The following is a 17,053-nucleotide window of genomic DNA, read 5'->3' as shown; positions in this document are numbered from 1 at the left end:
TTCTTATTTGTATTACTTTTCAATACTGTTTCTCTTTCTTGGTGATCACAAGAAGTTTCTGCCAAGACTACTCATTACTCTTATAAGATAAGTGCAAAAAAAATAATAATAATGTCACTGCCAAGACGGTACATGAGAATGTGTGTTGAATGGTGGTGAGTGCCTTCATAAGGTGACTCCATTCCTTGTTCATCAATGTCAAGGTCCGTTTTAGGCCTAGTTGAGTGGAACACGGAGGAGAGGAGATTCTCAGAAGTCCCTTCGGGGGAGACGTGCACACGAGAGAAGACCAGAAGAAGGATTTTTAATGAATCTCTGAGCTACCTGTGTGGTTAGAGGGAGGCAAGGGATTCTGCAGTGTGCATAGGGCTCAAGTTGTCTTTCTTTGGGACATCAGTGCAGTAATTGGTAAGGGGGTCTGGGAGAAACCAACAGGGGATGGGCTGGCCTTTACCCCACATATAGCTGTCTCTGGTTCATGAGGTCATATTGTGTTGTAGAGCATCAAAACACTTCTTTTTCCCTTAAAGGACCATTGCAACATGACTGGATGTTTTTGCTGATTTTTAGGATTTCAGTCCCTTTGATTTAAATCTGAAATCCATGCATTCGCCGCAGTTAAAGATATCTTGAACTCATTTTTGCGAAACTGCCATGGATCATTCATCCCTGTTATAATACATTGCTGTGCATAACGAACTGATAGTTGTTTTTGACAAAGTTGCAATGGAACATTAATATTATACTCCTTTAGACCTTTTACATTTAAAAAAAAACTTCCATTCACCATGCTATATTAATGTGCTGATCAAGAGCAACCAGAGTCATTGTGGCTGGGAGGGTTCATGTGATCTGCAGGACCCCTCTGTACTGATGCCATTTATGTTACTGTTATAATGAGCAGATACACCTACCGTACTTGACAAAAAAAAGTACTGGTCTAATATGACTGCCATGACTCAGAGGTCTCTCAAGTCCTTCTGAAGGATCAGGGGGGTCCTCATAGTCTACATCCTAAATATTTCAAGCAATAGCAAATGTCCTAGCAGGCATACCAAAGTCACATGCCACTACCACTCCCATTAAATTAAAGGATAGGTCTGCCACTATTCTTAAGTTTTCTTACTGCCAACAAACAGCAGTTAATAGTGCTTTTTGTGGACTATTTTCAGATGTGTATTAATATACATTTGGCGCTCTAGTGAGTGTTTACAGCAGCAGGACGGTGTGTGTGGCATTGACTCAAAGTATAGGGTGTGGTGTGGGGGATGGGTCAACTGGACTTTGGACAGTCCCTGAACCTGAGATCCTCAGGCACGGGTCAGCTCTCCATCCCCCTCCCCCCAATCCCCTCTCCCCCTCCCCCCCCCACACACAAACCTGCCAACTTGTGGGGACAGAGCTTTCAGTGAGATAGCCCCCCCACCCTCTGGAACTCTCTCCCCACAGAGCTCTGCAACGCCCCATCTCTGGACAGCTTCAAAAGACTCCTTAAAACCCAGCTCTTCACCAAGGCCTATGTCCTCTAGCTACTGTTATGTTCTGTTTGTTGTGTCTATTTATGTCTATGTTAAGCATCCTTGGGATTCTTGAAAGGCGCTCTATAAATACAAGTTATTATTATTATTATTATTATTATTATTATTATTATTATGCATGTAATGAGCCTATATTGACATGCCGTCCCTGGTCCGTCCAAAAGTAAAGCAAGAGGGGAACCCCGTACGTCGGCCTCCGATGCCAAGGGGCGCTGACCAAGTTGGTCACAAGTTGGGAGTGAGAATGTGTTGGAAATTTTGGGAGAGACATTCAAATTATGACAATATCATAGAAACAATTTTCTTTTATGTTGGACGTTTCACTGGCGTCCTGTAGTCGCTTTCAGTCCAAAATAGCGGAAGCGTAGCTCTACTGCTAAGGGCTGACGTTGCAATGGAACGAACGATTGACTTTCACTTCTTAGCGACATACTTTCTTTGGTAAAAGCCTGTAACTATTTCCTTCTCCATCACAAGGTTGTCACATTGATTGTCTCGTGGCACCCCTCTCAGCGTAAATCAACTTTCCATCCATCCAACAATGTTGTTGTATAGCATGCACAGGTGAACACACAACATTAGAAACACATCAGTATGGATTGTCTTTAACATCACTTTTTTCCTTCCACTTCCACATCTTTGCGTTCCTCTTTATTTTCTCTCCTCTCATGTTCTATCCGTCTCTCAGCATGAAGCTTATGGATCCGAGGAGAACCCGGGTTCCTCTCCTCCTGGTAGCGTTTGAAGTCTCCTCTCTCTCTGTCTTGTCATCGTGAGCTTCACAGCCACATGCCTTCTGTTTGGCTTTCACTCAGCTGCTGAATCATGGCTTTGATTCCCTTCGTTCTGTCTGTTTCCCTCCATCATCCGCCAGCTCTCAGTCCCCAGCCGCTGATCCAAGAAAAAGTTGCTGCCTCTCTGTGCTTGCTTATGTAATTCCAATTTATTTATATGTTATATTATGTAATGTTTTTGCTGCAGTAGCAACACTCAAAACAATATCCTTGCCAGTGAGGCTTTATGCAGGGAGATGAATCACCAAACAGTCCTCACTACTAATGAGTAATCAGCAATGTGCTTGTTATGACCATGAGGGCATTCGTTAGCATTATTACCACGCTGGTGGGCTAGCTAGCTCTCTTGGCTCTGCTATTCTGATTAAGCTTGCTAGTATGCAGCCAGCATTTTAGCAAAGCTCATTTAGCGGCAGAGATTTTGCTTTCATTTTCCTAATTGTTGGCTTTGCATTACCATTTAAATACAACAGATGTCTGATTTAGAGTTACATCTGCAGTCGTGGTGTTGCTGTACACTTTAATGCAGCACCTTCTGTTCAGTTTAGATGCCTGAAGTGGATTTAGAGGTACACTTCTGAGAAAATAACCTGATGATGTCATCAGGGTAGCTCAGCAACAAATTTATAACAGAAGAATTGCCTTACAAATTGTGTGCATGACAGTTTTAATAGGTAGGGAGGGTCTAAATAAGAGAAGGCAAAATGTAGAACCGGGGATTGTTGAAGGTCAGGATAAAGCAGCATATCGTGCTCTCTGCTGCATGGATTTTGACAACTCTTATTCTAAGACCGTTATACACCAGACCATTATCAAAGAGTATAGAAGCAAAGAGACGAAACTCCAGTGCTTTTTTGACAAGCAATCAGCTAGGCTAAAAACAAGCCTTACTTACTCTGTTGCAGGCCACATTCTGGCCTTTGGCGTGGCTCCAAAACTGACATCCGTAGAAAAGTTTGGTGTCATTTTGTACCGGAGTATCTGCAGATTAATTCACGATGTATGCACGATACGAGATGGATAAATTCACATTTTTGTTATTTTCGTTGCCATCTCGACTGTAAGGGAGCCGGGAGGAACAACTGACTGAGATTCAACCATAGATGTATTAAGAGAACTGGATACAGCGTTGGAGGCTCCCGTTCATTCCTATGAGAGTTACTTTTGGTTGCGGTCTGGGTCTGCCACTGCCTCTCAATAACCCTCTGTTGTCTATGTCCCACAAGCACTGCTCTCTCTCTCTCTCTCTCTCTCTCTCTCTCTCTCTCTCTCTCTCCTTTTACTCAGGCTTCTCTGTGCTGGACCATCAGCCGTTCTGTGACGTCTCTCTGCTTCACCGGCTGGTGGTGCGTCAGTCCACATGACAGACCTGGACCTCCGTTCTCCAGGAGATTTAGCCTCTCTAACAACTTACGTCAGGCCAAGGGGGCTTATTGGCATGGGTAACATACGTTTACATTACTGATTAACTGTGAATTGAACAAAGATCTGGTCCTCTCTCAAGGTCCCATGGTGGAGAGGAGGTTGTGTTGCTCTGGCCCTGGCTCTATCTCTCTGGCGTGGAGAGGTGGTCGTGTTGCTCAGGCTCTATCTATCCGGCGTGGAGAGGAGGTTGTGTTGCTCTGGCTCTATCTATCCGGCGTCGAGAGGAGGTTGTGTTGCTCTGGCTCTATCTATCTGGCGTGGAGAGGAGGTTGTGAGGTTGTGTTGCTCTGGCTCTGTCTCTATCTCTCTGGCGTGGAGAGGTGGTCATGTTGCTCTGGCTGTCTCTATCCGGCGTCGAGAGGAGGTCGTGTTGGTCTGGCTCTATCTATCTGGTGTAGAGAGGAGGTTGTGTTGCTCTGGCTCTGGCTCTATCTCTCTGGCGTGGAGAGGTGGTCGTGTTGCTCTGGCTCTATCTATCCGGCGTCGAGAGGAGGTCGTGTTGCTCTGGCTCTATCTATCCGGCGTCGAGAGGAGGTCATGTTGCTCTGGCTCTATCTATCTGGCGTGGAGAGGAGGTCGTGTTGCTCTGGCTCTATCTATCTGGCGTGGAGAGGAGGTCGTGTTGCTCTGGCTCTATCTATCTGGCGTGGAGAGGAGGTTGTGTTGCTCTGGCTCTGGCTCTATCTCTATGGCGTGGAGAGGTGGTCGTGTTGCTCTGGCTCTATCTATCCGGCGTCGAGAGGAGGTCGTGTTGCTCTGGCTCTATGTATCTGGTGTGGAGAGGAGGTTGTGTTACTCTGGCTCTACCTATCTCGTGTGGAGAGGAGGTCGTGTTGCTCTGGCTCTATCTGTTTGCCGTGGAGAGGAGGTCGTGTTGCTCTGGCTCTATCTATTTGCCGTGGAGAGGAGGTCGTGTTGCTCTGGCTCTATGTGTTTGGCGACGCCGGGAAGCTGCTTGACATCCTCCTGGATCCACCTTCTCACACATGTTCACATTATATGTATAATTTTTTGTCATATGGATTGTCTATGTTGTATTTTCATGATGTTGTTACTCTGTACACACGACATCTATTGCACATCTGTCCATCCTGGAAGGGGGATCCCTCCTCTGTTGCTCTTTCTGAGGTTTCTAACATTTTTTCTCCCTGTTAAAAGGGTTTTTTGGTGGGGAGTTTTTCCTTATCCGATGAGAGGGTCGTGCTGTACAGATTGTAAAGCCCCCTGAGGCAAATTTGTAATTTGTGATTTTGGGCTATACAAATATAATTGACTTGACTTGATTTGGGAAGGGAGAGGGAGACCAGCCCGCTTGCACGAAAAGGCGTATAAATGCCACGATAATATGCAAGGCATTTAGCGTACAATAATTCGCCATTCTTGATTTCCGTGTTTCTTTTGTACGCCATGTATCCTGTACTGACTGCAATGTAAACACATCCCCGTATAAATGCTACGGTAAGAGTTAATGACGTAATATAAAAAGCGAGACGTAAACTGCGGACTTTTGCGTGGCGTACAAATGACACGAAAACGCAAAAACGTGTACTCGTGACACACAGAATGTCCGTGTAATGTCGTGGTATTTATACACCTTCCTGTGAGACCGGGTTGGGGAGACACACTTGGCGGAGATCTGCACTCTACTGAGTGCACTTTTCTAATTGACAGGTGTGAAGCTGTGATCAAAACTGTGACCGTGAAGAAAGAATCCTGCACACAGACAATCACTTGTACTCACTCTTAATAAAGTGCCGATCCTCGCTACTTCATCGGGTAAAATTCATACAGTCAAACATCAGCGTTCAAATGTATGCAGGTCAAATGTTCTGTCATCAAGGAGTGTGTATGTGATGCTTATGAATATGGATTAAACAATTCACAGTTCAACTAATTACTTTGCACGTCCGTTGGCTTTGTTCCCAGATGGAGGCATGGCCTGCTGGCAGGTGTGTGTGAGAGAGTGCTAGATTAATATGTCACTTATGTTTCTCTCAGGGGGCCACATGGAGGGGCGAGGAACCGGGCCTCACAGAATGGCAGATTTGGGCCAATTAAGCTGGAAGTGGAGCATATATACACACATTTACACACACACACACACACATGCTGTACTGTAACTGTAGCTCTGGCCCGACCTGACAACACCCAGTGGATACACCCTCCTGCTCTTTCATATACACACAGACACGGTTCCCTTCTGTTCCACATCTCACAAACACTTAAGCAAGTACTCTGTCCACACACACACACACACACACACACAAACACACACACACCATACACACACCATACACATCCACTGCAGCTCTCTGTCCCTCCCTCACACACACACACACACACACTGCAGCACTCCTGTCTCTTCTTTCCTCTCACATACAAAACACACATTCATATCTCCTCCAGTACATTTCTAACTTTTGTCCTTTACTTTTTCTTTTCTCCACCGGAGAAAAAAACGGATTGATCCGATCCTGCACGGATTCCCCTCCAGTGGAAATGTGCCGAGGAATATTCATATCAAACATTGCCTGTTCTCTCTCAGACTGTGGCTCTGAACATCAGTTCAATGTCATACAGTACGAGGCTGAAAAAGGCTCCAGTTACATCTGTAGCTGAATATTCTCCTGTACTTAAATCCCCACAGTGAGACGGCAACACAGGCTACTTACTCTAGCCGTGTGCATTACATAGTGTGTCTGAGTGTGTTCTCCCATTTATACTGAAGCAAACAGGAAAGTCAGGGATTGTGTTTGTGTGGGTTTTGTTTTGTTTTTGTCATGAATGCCCACCCGTCTGCCGCACCAGCAGACACAACCGCAACACAAATTCTCAATCCCGATTCAGGCTCGTTCAATTATTCATACTGCTATTGCGGTGCTCCGGCACGGAGAGAGAGAGGGATGGAGGAGGAGAGAGGCTGCGAAGGAAGGAAGGAATGGAGGGAGGGAGAGAACTAGAGTGAAGAGGAGGGGGGGTATCGGTGTTTCCGAAGAAAGGCAGCTTCAGAGATGGAATATGTATGTGTACCCAGTGGCAGCATGGACTCGGTTTCACTGCCGTCAGCCCCGTCCTGCTGCGACTGCCTCTCATAACCTCCCCTCTTCTCTTGTTACTTTCTCTCCCTCCGTCTTTTGTCTGCCTCATTTTGCTCCATTTGATCCGTCCCTCTCTTTCACATCTTCTCATCCCTTTCCAGCCTCTTTCCTGTTCACCTCCTCTATTGCTCTCTATCTACTTTATTTGCAGATCTCTCTTCCACCCTCTCCCTCTGTGACACAGTATCTCTGTCCCTCCTCAGGGCCCCCGATCACAGGACCATTACAGTCCTCAAAGCTCGAGGGAGAGCCGCGGTGTTAATCTCCATCAGGCTGCAAACTCATTCAAGGACACTTTGTAGTGTTGACCTTAAGTATGTGATCACTTCCTATACTTAGCCCCTCCCCCCCCCACTGGGAGGTTACATCATCCCATTTGCAGTTCACCCTACGCTTCATTCGCCCCTTTGGGGGAGAACTGTAAAAGAAAAATCCAGGACCTATATTTGGCCCAAATGGTTGATTCAAACCTTTTGACCTGCTCGTCTCCAGGCAGCTCATTTTCTTCCTCCCGTCACCTGTGCTTTTACTTTGTATGCCCTCTGTGATCTTCTCGTCCACACCCTTTTCTTTGTCTTGTAGGTTTTCTCAATGCAGCAGACCACTATGAGCCCCCGCCCCCCTCCCCCCCCCCCCCCCCCCCCCCCTCCCACCCTTGCCTCCCCGTTATGGAAATCACTGGCCTCCTCTGGTGGATGGCTCCTTTCTGTGAGATATAGGCTGTAACTGGCTCCCTAGAGAAAGAGAAGAAGAAGAAGGCAGTGAGGGGGAGAACATGAGAGAGAAAGAGTGAGAAGAATTTGTGGGGAATGTGGGAGGCTGAGCATGCGAGAAGGCAAAATAAATAAAAAGCATACGTCTGCTCAGTTGGGTTCACAGTGAGAGAAATAAAGATGATGAAGGAGGAGTGAATATGAGAGAGGAGGCTGGAGGGAGAATAGAGGGAGACGGGCTTATTAAGTGTGAAAGTACAGAACACAGTGCAGAGGAAGGAACCAACAGCAGTGGGACTCCTTCAACTGTACACCTATTTGTAATTTTCATTACGGAAGTCCTTGTTCCTCCGCCCTTGATAAATGGTTTAAAAAGAATAGCTTCATTATGGGTTAATAAATCACTTACTAATTCCATATACAATACAGGAGCCATTAAAGCTACTGAAAGCATGGCTTTGAATCTTAAGTGTTTTCTATAACATTCTAATAGTTCATATTCATGACTAAATGAGCAGAAGATAATCATCTTTAGGTATTATTTATTGAGAGTTTAAAGGTGCAGTGTGTAGGATCTGGCAGCATCTAGCGGTGAGGTTGCAGATTGCGATCAACTGAAACTTCTCCAGTGTGCCAAGCGTGTAGGAGAACTACGGTGGCTGGTGCGAAAACGTGAAAACATGGAAACACAAAAACGCAAATGGCCCCATCTAGAGCTTGTCCCTTCTGGGCTACTGTAGAACATGGTAGTTGGCTCCGTGAGGAGGATCCGCTCCATATGTGGATATAAATGGCTCATTCTAATGCGAGGTACACACTACACGAGAACCAAGCAGATTTTGGGCTCCCGACAATCGTCAGCAAAGCCCCTATGTGTTCAGACTTGTTGCTGATTTCTTCAGTGATAGTCAGGGGGTCAATATGCTTTAAAAAGGGTTGCCAGCTATCATAGAAGGTCTTTAGGGAACCTCTCAGGGAGAACCTAATCCTCTCAAGTCTAACACACTGCAGTAACTCCTGAATCCATCTATTGTGAATATATTTATTAGAACTGTTGTTTTTGACATGAGTACTTTCACACAGAATGCAAATATTACGTCGCAAAAATGTGGCATACTGTTTTTTCAGAACAAGGTTGATTTTTCTTAGCTTTGAAGGCATCAACCAATCACATTGTGTGGAACGGGTTGAATTGCCTCTATGCAGTGCTCCAGGGATGACATATTTTTGTAGGTCAGCCAGGAAGTCAGCATCGCCCTGGTTCCCTCGACAAAAAGCCAATGGGATCGTTCCATTGGGTTTTGGATTATTGCAGAAGATAAGCTCTGTGGCAAGCACATGTTTATGATACCTAGACATTTTGTTCAGCAAGATAATCTTCACAAATGAACACCACTTTTATGATTTTTGAAGTGTAAATGCAATCGCCAGAAGTACGCAACAAGGCTGTGAAGGAGGACGAGTCGGCGTGATGACGTTTAGTCGTCTCATTTAGCCACTTGTTAGCAACCGCCTTTTTTATGACACATAAAGGCTTCATAATACAAGAGAGGGATATTTATTGATGTATTTTATGTTGTAGAACAAAACGTTAAAATCTCTTCAGCTTGTTTTGATAACAGACCTTATCTCAGGCATCTAACTAAACCCCACTGACTTCCTGACGAGGGAACCAGAAGTGCTAAAGTGCTAACTCATTTCTAGGTTTTAGGACTCATTCCTGCAGCACTCTATATTTATAAAACAACAACACAGAGGCTCTGTAGTCCAAACCAAGACGACATATTGTATTACTTCTTTCAACTTTGACAAAGGCAGTGCAGACCAGATCCACTCCTTCTGTTCTTCCCTTTCACAATAAAACCCATGAGACATAATATTTGCTGGCCAGTTTTTCGCCTTTTTATGTTGTTTATTCGTCACGCCCCCTGTGTTTACACTCAAAAAAATAAATGAATCTGCTAGTCAGAACTAGTTCGATGAGATTTGATTGGCGGTGAGTGAGCTAACCATCGATTGTCACCAATGAACACAGATTTATTTTAAAATAAATACTTGGTTTTATCCTCCCCCAACTCTTAAATTCATCAGGAAAAAACCTCAACCACTTACACTACAGAAAATATTGATTTATTATTTGTTATTTTATAGCAATTTATTAACATTATGACTGCAGATTTGAGGGATTATTGTAAAAAGTGCTTTATTAATTACTTGGTAAAACTGCAGACTTGGTTGCTAATTAGAAAATTAGACACTCATGACCTATTATTAATGAGCATTTGTTAATGTGCATGTATTAATGACTACATTTATAACTGCAGACTTGACGGCTTGTGACTGATTTTTCCCCACCTGGCAAATCAAAGGTGTTACTATTAATGGCCAATAAATAAGAGTATATGAAATGATGTATTAACCATTGACAAAGCCATTATTTACAGGAGATTATTTAGTCAACGTATAAACCCTTTTAAAAAAGTGTATCTTATCTACTGAAGTTCCTGCTTAATGAGTCGAGATCCACCCTTTTACTCAGACACTCATGCTATTTTACAGCTGAATACTGTTTTACATCTTCACATCCATTCTGTGAAACACAAGGCTGATTGGATAGTTTAACTTTGTGAATGAGCACAAGAAAATAAATGTCTCAAAAATGGATATTTTCTGCCAAATTGTCCCTGAAGTAACTTATTTACTATTTGATGAGGTGTTATTTTGATGGTATCACATTAATTCGTACGCAAAAATATTATTCTTCATGGAGGCAGTAGCACATCCTCATGGTGTTTTTAAAACAAGATGCCAAAAATATGACAAACTTTTCCGAAAATATTAGTAATAGAATGATATTATATATTTTATAATGATGTCAAGGAAACGTTTTCTCCTTGACAAATAAAACTGTGGTACAGGAAGATTTCTCCATCACGCAGTTAATTCTATATTTCACTCTTTAATAGTATTACTGCTATAATACGGCCTGTCTCCTTTTATTACTTCAAATTCATATAAGTAAAATTATTTCATATAAAACAATGTCACCTAACTATATTGAGTTCTTAGTATTGCTTTGCCTAGTTGGAGGTTAGATGCTTTGATACTGGGTACCTCAGCATCTGACCGAGAGAATAACTCATTCACTTTCTAACCCAATTTTAACAATTGACATGACATTGTGCCCTATTTTAAGACTATTTCAAAATGTACCGCCAAGAACAATAATATTCAGAGTCAGTCAGGCTATTATTTTATGATTGTCCCTTATTAAAATGGTTTTTAATTGATTTCATTTTTTTGTACTTGTTGTTTTATTTAGCAATAATTTTACCTATATTCAAATATTTCTTTTCTATTATTTCTTTTTTTTAAATTTTAAGTAAAGTATTCATTTATTCTTTTATTTTTATTTGAAAATAATTTTCCCAGTGCAAATCACTCTTGTGTCTTCTCCTCTGGTCACATTTGTCTGCCTCACAGATCCTGATTTCCGCGGGGGAGTTCACCCGAGATGACCTTTTAAATGAGATCAGGCCTCCTGGCGATGATGACTCCTCCCTTTCACCTTCCTCAGTGTTCCTCCAGCTCCCTCTTTCACATCCTGTTTTCATGCATCAGCCATACATATTTCATTGAGGATTCAGCGAGGGGTAAGTGGCAGCAGGTTACGGCTAGGCACATTAATAAATCAAAGCAGAACGGAAGTGGCGTGCCGGGATTTCATACAGGGTCGGTGCTGTTATGGCGGCGGGCATGTGTGCTGCAGTCATGTTTGCTTTCCTTTTCTGTTTGCTTGAACTGAAACTTTGCACAACCGTTCATGTATGATTGTTTTATGATTGTTGAACACATAAACCTAGCTAAAACACATTTTAAAATGACGTAATCAAGTGGAAAAGAAGCACGGATTCATGTAAAACACAGTTACGACAGAGAGGTCCAGCGACCGGGAGGAAACCTGGAATCACCTGGGAGAAGCTCATCACAAACAGAGACAGGAAACACCCGAGAGCCCCCAGAACCACAGGCAAGAGCATCCGTCTGTGGAGAGTGGGGTTATAACTCAGCAGGGTATCAGATCAAACGCATACTTCAAAAGGCTTCCGCATCTCAAAGAAGGGCCTGAATTGTCAGGGCTGTCCAGACTGGTTTGGGATGAAGACAAGCTCACATACTGTAGATACTGATATCTCTGTTTATTTCTCATTCAGAGAGTTTGCTTGCGGGTTATTAAATGAAGGAGGCAGCACCCCCCCCCCCCCCCCCCCCCCCCCCCCCCCCGCATCCTCCTTGCAGCAATTGTGCTAATGAGAAAAAAAAAACACAATCAGCTTAATATAAATAGTATGACGTGTAAAGTTTAATCAAACCAATAAATAAATGCTCTAACAAGGATAAAATAATGATGGTGGCAGGCAGACCAACCACAGTAAAGCTGTGTAGCTACAATGCTGCACACAGATGGAACCAACCTCCCGATGATCTTAAATGTGCTCCAAATTGAACCACTTTTAAATTGAAATGCAACCCTCTTGTATTCCGGTGCCTTTGATTGATTCATTCCTCTTCTGCACTTTAATTCATTTATGAATTTGGGCTATAGAGAAGCACAGAGTTTACCGAGTTCAAATACAGTGTGTATGGTTGTTAGGCTATTATGCTTTTGTGTTAGGCCATCGAAGGGCTGTATGATTAGGCTTGACAATTTTCCGTGAAAATTTTCTTAATGTCTTTGTACTCTTTGACTTTATTATTCAAACGCGACCGTTTTCCCGTCACAAGTGGTCTTCTTGGCCCAGGCTGTTTTGAGTATTTTGTCTTCGGTGTCGTAGCTCTGGAAATGTACCAGAATGGATCTTGCAACCCGGTCTCATGGGAAGGCATATAAATACCACAACGTTACACAGACATTCTGTGAGTATGCATTTTAGCCTTCTCTTGTATCATTTTTACGCCACGCAAACGTCACGTGGCAAACGTCACTAACATAACTTACAAAATAAAACCCTGGCCAACGACGGTCTGGAACACGGGTCTCCTGGTTAAATGTCTGGTGTTTGTTGTGTACTACGTCACTAGCTGCAAGCCTGTGCATAGTGCAGTCTGTGGAGGTTTCCATTCAGCCCTTTCAGCCCGAGCCACGCATGGGTTGCGCTCCGACATAAGAAACGGCGGCTCCGTCTCGGCTCGTCTCGGCTCGTCTCGTCTCCATGACATGACTCAGGGAGGACTCAGCCAGACATTTGTCCGTTCTCGGCTGAGATAGACGGCATAGTGCTGTGACGTATGTCTTTAGATTTAAGTAAACAGCTGGCTGTAAGAATCAGAAATTGCTTGTTAACAGTGACATCCATGGCCGTTAAGTCAACGACAGTCAGCGTCCTGTTGCTCACGCTTGTACTCGCTCTACTGATACATGAGACTGAACGTGATTGACAGGCATCATGTTGATTAATGTTAGCAACATTAGCAGCTAAAAGCACAATATCACTCTATATTTCAGCTGCTTGGCAGTAACGTTAGCTGACTAAACGAAGGTCCCTCCATGAATCGAAGGCCCGGCCGATGTTGATGCTAGTTCTCCCTCGACATCGGTCACATTCCTGACAACGATTCCTGAAGACTGGCTTCAGTAGATATAACTTGTTTTTTTTTCTGCTTCCGTAGAGTTTGTGTTGGAGTCTGAGTTGTGGTGGGGCTGGTTGTTTGTTGGCGTTATGGGACTCCATTTCTAACCGAACGTTAGCTATGGTTGCACACTGTAAGCCCTGTAGCGGAGCTGAAAATAAAGGCACTTGTGAGCGCGCATGACATCACATTCGTTGGGTTTTCTCAGAAAAAACGGGCCGGGTTCTTCACATTAAAAGCAGTCTACAGGCTGATAGAGGAAACTCAGAAAGTTGGGGATGGTCTCATTTTTTAAGTTAGGTTACAACCTGTTCACACATTGGCAATAAAAAACTATTCAAAAATGTTTATATATGTAAAAACGTACATACTGTCCCTTTAAAGGCATTCATTTTGAAGGATCCTGTTATTCTACAGTATTGTTGTTTGTATTGTTATTTCTTATTGAATAAGAAGCATTTTCAAAAAGGTTTGGTGTGTTTTATGCATGTTTGTAATCCAGAGGGATTAAAAGAATAGAATGGTTAAAAAAAAACAAAATAGCAACAAATATCCGAATACCAAAATTGAAAACTGAATACCTAACCAACAAACAAATAGCTAAATAGTTGAATATTGGTGTCCAGCCCTAGTTGCTCAATATCTGCGGGATGTGTCAATAGGCAACTGTTTGCTAACACATTAGCCATATTAACTTAAAAGGTGCTAATTTGTCATTACTGCGTTTATGGCTTATTTCCGCTGCCTCCATGTTGGCAACAAAAAAAAAATCAGTTAATGCAGGTTTAAGGAGATTAAAAAGTTCATTGCACAAAGGCAGATCATATCAGTTGTGTATATATATATATGTATATAATTTTACCGTTGTACTTTGTATATCTGTTAATTGTTACAAGTTTTCTTATGTTTTGTTCACATGCCAATTCCCACCTTTTCTCTTTGACTTTCTCATATTGTAACACATGTTGAGTTTATTTTAGAGGGAAATTGTTCTTTGTCTTCCTGGGCTGGTTCGTGAACTGATGCTGCCCCTGAAGCCCTCTGAGACGTGCGTGTGTGATATTCCGGCTATAAAAAGAGAAGAATAACACCTTCGTTGTTCAAAGTAGCTGGCTGAAAAGGGAGTGGGCCCTCTCTGGGTCCGTACAGGTCTTGGTTTGGTGGAGACTTTTTGTCCCACAGTGGGTCCTGACCAGTGGAGCAACCTCCTGTCGTGGCCTACATTCACCTGGATCCCAGGCTTCCCAGGAAGCCTCATTATCCTCCCTGCAGCCTTCCTGGAAGCTTCTGCTGATCGGTAAATGCCACAAGTTCCACTCCCCGCTGTCTGTGGGAGCTCTCACCATAGGAGGAGAACGGAGAGGAGGAGAGACGAGACTCTTTCTTTCTTTCTCACTCTCCTCTCAGGAGAAAGCTTGTTGATGTTGGCACTCCACTTTCAGGCATCTGCTGCGAGTCAAATCCATTAGACCACTTCAAGTCTTGGAGCTCAATGAAACAGCTCCAGTGACAGAATTAAGTAGGCTGTCAATAGTCCAGAGGCTTCAACATTTAACTGATTCTTTGAAGGAGCGCGCACTCTTTCAGCAGGCATTCTCCTCCGTTTTATGAGTTGAGCATGGCACCCCCAAACTCTCATTACATGGCGCTGCTTTGTCACCACAAATGTTAACAAGAGAAATTGCCGCAGTTCTGAACTGAAGCATTATTACTGTCTTGCCTCTGCCACCGGGGACAGCTTATGAATTAATGAGATGTCAGCAGAGATGTCATGTCTTTATTCACTCAATCTCTCCAAAAGAAAAAACAACCACCGTGGAGGAATTGATATAGCGTAGCACCATGATTCTTGTCTGTCTCTGGTGGCTTGACTCGGGGGGGCCCATCTTTAAAAAGGCTTGCTCCTTCTGTTTTGGTATGGCAGATATACATCCTCAGTAAAAGAAACAGCAATAAATCAATGGATCCCATTTAGTTTGGTATCAGATTGCATTTAGTTTAATGTGTATAACAGCTCTTTGTATAGTTGTTTAGGGGTTGTGTTTGTAGTTTTAGCCGTACAGCCTACTCTGTGTAGCTAGAGCCTGACTTACTTGGCTGTTGTCTAAGTGTTGCATGTCTTTCCTTCTATTTATGGTCTGGTTAAACTTCATGAATCCATATTGATGCTCATTGTGTGTGTAAACTCCATCGGTCCCAATGTTAGTGTGGCACCCTGGACATTTTAGGGTTAAAGATTGTGCCCAGAAACCTGTATGTCATTATTTTGGTACCCCCACCATGGTTATTTTTGTAATTATTATTATTATTACCATTATTATTTTTAAAGCGCTTGGTGTCACTTAAAAGACAGTACAAAGGACAGTAAACCCACCTGCTTTAGTGTCAAGTAATTCTATGACAACATTTTGTATTGACCAGTAGGTGGCGGTAGTGGCTTTGATATGTCAGCGACTGGCGCTCTTATTCTTCTGTAGCCGGAAGTCAGCGCAGTCGTAGCATAACAGTCAGGAAAGCAGTAGAGAACAAAGCCGGCATTCATCCTTGACTGTTCTTTTTACTATGTTTACAGGTGAGAGACGTACACAAGCGCCATATATAGTACTGATAATTGTGTGTTAAGTTTATTATCGTTTATGGGGCCGTGTGTTTATGTTTATAAGTGTGATGTACGTCACGGAGTTAGTCCGCTAGCTAATGCTAACAAAGGCTAGCTTGAATAGCTATTTTAGGTCCGTGGCGCGGGAACGGTACAGTTCACGGTTGTGTATTGATTGTGTAAATGTATTCCCATCTAAGATGCAGTGACATCGTAAACAAATGTTCAGTTGTTGATATAATTAATCTGTAATAGGTTCAGAGGTTGATATAATTAGTATAATATGTTCAGAGGTTGATATAATTAGTATAATATGTTCAGAGGTTGATATAATTAGTAATTTATGTTCAGTGGTTGATATAATAAGAGTGTGTATTAGAGGCTGCACAGTTGCCATGGTGATTTGGTAATGATAGTTTCAGGATAGATTTAGCTTATGGTATATTGTGTACTGAATACTTCCATTGTATTACTTGATAGTGATTTAGTGATATTTAGTTACTGTATAGTTATTCTTCTGTAGCCGGAAGTCAGCGCAGTCGTAGCATAACAGTCAGGAAAGCAGTAGAGAACAAAGCCGGCATTCATCCTTGACTGTTCTTTTTACTATGTTTACAGCTTAATAAATGTACCTGGCACCTGGATGAGAAACACCTGTCTCATCATTCAGTGTGTGGGTAACATTAGCTTATAATTTAACAGTACATCTGAGACTGATTTTCTTAGCTAAAACATTTATTGTTCATATACAGTATATATATTCCTGTTAAATATGACTTTGTTACTGGGTCAACATAACCACATTGGTATGGCCTATTAACCCAATGTTAATAATAACATATAACACTAACACTGGATAAAAAAAAAAACAGTGTTTGGGGATTATTGTTGACCCAGTGTTTTTTATACCCATTGGTACTGGGTAAAGTGTACTGGGTTGGTGCTAGTTTGACCCTGTATTTTTTAGTGTGTAGGGTTGAGAATAGAAAAATAGGTTTATTTGCTTTCTTGCCGAGAGTTAAGGCTTTTACACACCGGGAGCGTGGCGAATAAACAACATGAAAATAAGAAACACTTGCCTGTGCAGCTCAGTCACACAGCAGTTTGTGAAATAGTCACAAAATTGAATGTATTAATTTCTATTAATTTTCCTATTTTTTCATGGTCAGCACAAAATCAAATCAATCCACAAAGTATAAAGACCGACAAACGCCGCGTAGGGAAAAGGTCAGGGGGGGATGGGTGGGTCAAAAAA

The 17,053-nt window shown here is 42.7% G+C and overlaps 1 long non-coding RNA gene across 1 annotated transcript; it reads left to right on the top strand.

Annotated features, from left to right (window-relative positions):
• Positions 1 to 15,490: 15,490 nt before the first annotated feature.
• On the top strand, positions 15,491 to 16,440 carry LOC119485654. The gene is made up of 2 exons (XR_005206324.1): positions 15,491 to 16,021; positions 16,054 to 16,440. It is a non-coding gene; the product is annotated as an uncharacterized LOC119485654 (long non-coding RNA).
• The last annotated feature ends 613 nt before the right edge of the window (positions 16,441 to 17,053 follow it).

Source organism: Sebastes umbrosus, chromosome 3 (genome assembly GCF_015220745.1).
Source record: "Sebastes umbrosus isolate fSebUmb1 chromosome 3, fSebUmb1.pri, whole genome shotgun sequence".
NCBI lineage: Eukaryota > Metazoa > Chordata > Actinopteri > Perciformes > Sebastidae > Sebastes > Sebastes umbrosus.
Note: the sequence above shows the minus strand (reverse complement) of the source record. Positions and strands in the feature narration are given on the sequence as shown.